Genomic DNA, 5,158 nt, shown 5'->3' on the forward strand with positions numbered 1-5,158 from the left:
TTTTTTTTTTTTTTTTTTTTTTTTTTGAGACAGAGTCTTGCTCTGTCGCCCAGGCTGGAGTGCAGTGGCCGGATCTCAGCTCACTGCAAGCTCCGCCTCCTGGGTTCACGCCATTCTCCCGCCTCAGCCTCCCGAGTAGCTGGGACCACAGGCACCCGCCACCTCGCCCGGCTAATTTTTTGTATTTTTTAGTAGAGACGGGGTTTCACCGTGTTAGCCAGCATGGTCTCGATCTTCTGACCTCGTGATCCGCCCGTCTCGGCCTCCCAAAGTGCTGGGATTACAGGCTTGAGCCACCGCGCCCGGCCTCAGTCTTCTGAGTAGCTGGGATTACAGCCGTGTGCCACCATCCCTGGCTAATTTTTGTATTTTTAGTCGAGATGGGGTTTCACCATGTTGGCCAGACTGGTCTCGAACTCCTGACCTCAGGTGATCCCCCCACCTCGGCCTCCCAAAATGCTGTGATTACAGGGGTGAACCTGGTCCTATTTTTTAATTTTTGACTGGGTCTTGCTATATTGTCCCGGCTGGCCTCCAAATCCTGGGCTTAAGCGAGCCTCGTGCCTCCACCTCCCGAAGTGCTGGGATTATAGGAGGGAGCCACCGTGCCTGGCCAATTTTTCTATCATAATGCATACATCAAATCTGTAATTATAACCATGCTGGAAATGTCACACGTGACAGCCGACCTCCCTTGGTGAGGAGGGAGAAGTCAGGATGTGCGTCCCACGTGGAAGCCGTGGCTTGGCCCTCGCCTGAGGCTGGTGTGACAGCTGCCTGACGAAGCGCCCAGCCGAGAACGGAGCTGGATGCAGAATCCCGTAGGTGGAGTTTGGCCTTGCAGGTGGAGGCACCAGTTACCTGCCAGGTAACTCTGGCAGCAAACTCAGGGTTCTTTGTTCCTGATTTTAAAATTGATGAGGCCGGGCGCGGTGGCTCACACCTCTAATCCCAGAACTTTGGGAGGCCGAGGTGGGTGGATCACAAGGTCAGCAGTTCGAGACCAGCCTGGCCAACACGGTGAAACCCCGTCTGTACTAAAAATACAAAAATTCGATGGGCGCAGTGGCTCACTCCTGTAATCCCAGCACTTTGGGAGGCTGAGGTGGATTGCAAGGTCAGGAGTTCGAGATCAGCCTGACCAACGTGATGAAACCCTGTCTCTACCAAAAATACAAAAATTAGCCAGGTGTGGTGGTGCATGCCTGCAATCCCAGCTACTCTGGAGGCTGAGGCAGGAGAATTGCTTGAACCCAGGACGCAGCGATTGCAGTGAGTCAAGATCGCGTCACTGCACTCCAGCCTGGGTGACAGAGCGAGACTTCATCTCAAAAAAAAAAAAAAAAAAAAGGCAGGCGCGGTGGCTCACACCTGTAATCCCAGCACTTTGGGAGGCCGAGGCAGGCGGATCACAAGGTCAGGAGATCGAGACCATCCTGGCTAACACGGTGAAACCCCGTCTCTATTAAAAAAAATACAAAAAATTAGCCAGGCATGGTGGTGGGCGCCTGTAGTCCCAGCTACTCAGGAGGCTGAGGCAGGAGAATGGTATGAACTCGGGAGGCAGAGCTTGCAGTGAGCTGAGATTGCGCCACTGCACTCCAGCCTGGGTGACAGAGCGAGACTCCGTCTCAAAAAAAAAAAAAAAAAAAAAAAAATAGCCAGGCCTGGTGGCTCACGCCTGTAATCCCAGCTACTCGGGAGGCTGAAGCAGGAGAATCGCTTGAAACTGGAAGGCAGAGGTTGCAGTGAGCTGAGATCATGCCACTGTACTCCAGCCAGAGCAAAAGAACAAAACTCTGTCTCCAAAAAAAAAAAAAAAAAATTGATGAATCTCTCCTGTAATCCCATTGCTTTGAGAGGCCGAGGATCGCTTGTGGCCAGGGATTGGAGTGTGCAGTGAGCCAAGATGTTTGCATTGCACCACTGCCCTTCAGCCTGGGCGACACGGCGAGACCCTGTCCTTTTGTTTTGTTTAGTGTTTTTGAGATGGAGTCTCGCTCTGTGGCCCAGGCTGGAGTGCAATGGCGCAATCTCAGCTCACTGCAACCTCCGCCTCCCAGGTTCAAGCAGTTCTTCTGCCTCATCTTCCGGAGTAGCTGGGACTACAGGTGCCCGTCACCACGCCCAGCTAATTTTTGTATTTTTAGTAGAGACAGGGTTTCACTCCTTTTTATTTTTTATTTTTTTGAGACGGAGTCTCACTCTGTTTCCCAGGCTGGAGTGCAATGGCATGATCTCGACTCACTGCGACCTCCACCTCCCGGGTTCAAGTAATTCTCTTGCCTCAGCCTCCCAAGTAGCTGGGATTACAGGCGCCCACCACCACGCCTGGCTAATTTTTTGTATTTTTAGTAGAGACAGGGTTTCACTATGTTGACCAGGACCGTCTTGAACTCCTGACCTCAGGTGATCTGCCCACCTCAGCCTCCCAAAGTGCTGGGATTACAGGCGTGAGCCACCTTTCCTGGCTTAGATTCTGTGGCTTAAAAAAGGAAAAAAAATTACAGAAGGTGGCCCTGGGGCCTAAGGTTGTGATTCTGGGGCGATGTGTGTGTACCAGGCAGCTGGTCTCACTGCATTTGCATGTTTAGAACAAGCCAGATACTACTCGAGAGGAGGCAGATGGTTTGTGAAATGTTTCTGTAATAGGCCGGGCGCGGTGGCTCACGCCTGTAATCCCAGCATTTTGGGAGGCCAAGACGGGTGGATCACGAGGTCAGGAGATCGAGACCATCCTGGCTAACACAGTGAAACCCCGTCTCTACTAAAAAACACAAAAAAACTAGCTGGGCGAGGTGGCTGGCGCCTGTAGTCCCAGCTACTCGGGAGGCTGAGGCAGGAGAATGGCGTGAACCCGGGAGGCGGAGCTTGCAGTGAGCTGAGATCCGGCCACTGCACTCCAGCCTGGGCGACAGAGCGAGATTCCGTCTCAAAAAAAAAAAAAAAAAAAGAAATGTTTCTGTATTTTCAAATCTTCTTGTCTGTAGTTTTGAATCACAATGCCTCAGTGCAACAATTATCCTTCAGTCCGTCTCAGTAGTGGTCTGTCTCTGTTGTCCAGGAGGAGGAGACGGTGGTGGTGGAGGGCGGCTCTCCTCTTCCAGGCCTTCCCACAAGGGATCTGGGATCCACAGACAGCCCTGCCTCCCCGGGGCCGCAGGAGGAGGGACCAACACACATGCCGGCGATGGCTGCCTGGGACACTGGTCAGGATCAGCAGGAAAACAGTCAGCCAGGGATGTGGCCGGGAACAGTCGCCAGAAGTGGCTATAAGGGATTAACACATTTTCTTTTGTTTTTGATAAGCAAGTTTATTTGTCAATTTAGTCATCATACATAACTAACCAAACCTTCAATATATTTTGAGACCCCCTTGGCAGGCTGTCTCCATAAAAGTGACTTTCCCAGGAGAGTGACCAGATGTGATTGGTCAACACCGTCTTAGCCCGCAGGGGTTCCTGGCGAAGGAGCCTCACATCCCTCCCCAAAGTTTTCAGAATCCAAAGGCCATAGGAGAAAGAACGCTGGTGGTGCTTCCTCTTAGAGGGGAGAATATCGGCCTGGGTAGGAGACCCAGCCCCACGCCGGGAAGTCGCTCCAATGCTTCCAGTGTGCGTGGCCGGTGTGGCGGCGGAGAATATGGTTTGTCCTGGAGCCTGACCCTGTCTGTGTTGGTGTCAGCAGTGGCCCCCCCCAACATACACACACAGGGTCCCTGGCATCCCAAGACCACTCCCGGCAGCCCCGCTGCTGGCTACGCCTGGAAGCCGCGCCCTCAGGCCTCACCTGGCATTTGCTGACACAGAGGTTGCGCCCTTGGGTCTGTCTGTCCTCACCCCTCCAGCCTCGGTGCACCCCACCCTGTCTCATTCCCTCCACCACACTCAGCATAGTCCAGGAGGCTGGGGTCCAAGAGGGCCACGGCCGGCGCCCGGCTTTGTGCTGAGTCCCCAGTGCCCAGCTAAGCCTGGCGCCCAGGAGGTGCTCAGCAAACGCTTCGGAACGACGGGAAGTGGGACTCTTCACCCATCAGTGATCCACTGCGCAGCCACAGGTCCATGTCTCTGTGTCTTTCCGTGTGTGTCTGTGTGTCTGTTTCTGTGTGTGGACCCGTGTGTGTGTCTCCGTGCATCTCTGTGTCTCCGTGTGTCTCCGTGTGTCTCCGTGTGTCTCCACGTGTGTCTCCGTGTATCTCCGTGTCTCCGTGTGTCTCCGTGTATCTCTGTGTGTCTCCGTGTGTCTCCATGTGTGTCTCCACGTGTGTCTCCATGTATCTCCGTGTATCTCCGTGTCTCCGTGCATCTCTGTGTCTCCGTGTGTCTCCATGTATCTCTGTGTGTCTCCATGTGTCTCCATGTGTGTCTCCGTGTATCTCTGTGTCTCCGTGTGTCTCCATGTGTGTCTCCACATGTGTCTCCATGTATCTCCGTGTATCTCCGTGTGTCTCCGTGTATCTGTGTGTCTCCGTGTCTCCATGTGTGTCTCCGTGTATCTCTCCGTGTGTCTCCATGTGTCTCCACGTGTGTCTCCGTGTATCTCCGTGTGTCTCCTTGTGTCTCTGTCTCCGTGTCACCATGTGTGTCTCCATGTGTGTCTCCACAAGTGTCTCTGTGTATCTCTGTGTGTCTCCACGTGTGTCTCCACGTGTGTCTCCATGTATCTCCGTGTGTCTCCGTGTATCTGTGTCTCTGTGTGTGTCTCCATGTATCTCTGTGTCTCCGTGTGTCTCCGTGTATCTCTGTGTCTCCGTGTATCTGTGTCTCCGTGTGTGTCTCCACGTGTCTCCGTGTGTGTCTCCGCGTGTCTCCCTGTGTCTCCCCGTGTGTCTCCGTGTGTGTCTCCGTGTATCTCTGTGTGTGTCTCCATGTGTGTCTCCGTGTGTGTTGCTGTGTCTCTGTGTGTCTCCCTGTGTGTCTCCGTGTGTCCCCATGTGTCTCCACGTGTCTCCGTGTGTATCTCTGTGTGTCTCCGTGTCTCCACGAGTCTCCGTGTATCTCTGTGTGTCTCCATGTGTGTCTCCACGTGTCTCCGTGTATCTCTGTGTGTCTCCGTGTATCTCTGTGTATCTGTGTCTCCGTGTCTCTATTTATCTCTGTGTGTCTCCATGTATCTGTGTCTCCGTGTGTCTCCCTGTGTGTCTCCGTGTATCTCTGTG

Source organism: Theropithecus gelada, unplaced genomic scaffold (genome assembly GCF_003255815.1).
Source record: "Theropithecus gelada isolate Dixy unplaced genomic scaffold, Tgel_1.0 HiC_scaffold_15784, whole genome shotgun sequence".
NCBI classification, from domain to species: Eukaryota; Metazoa; Chordata; class Mammalia; order Primates; family Cercopithecidae; genus Theropithecus; species Theropithecus gelada.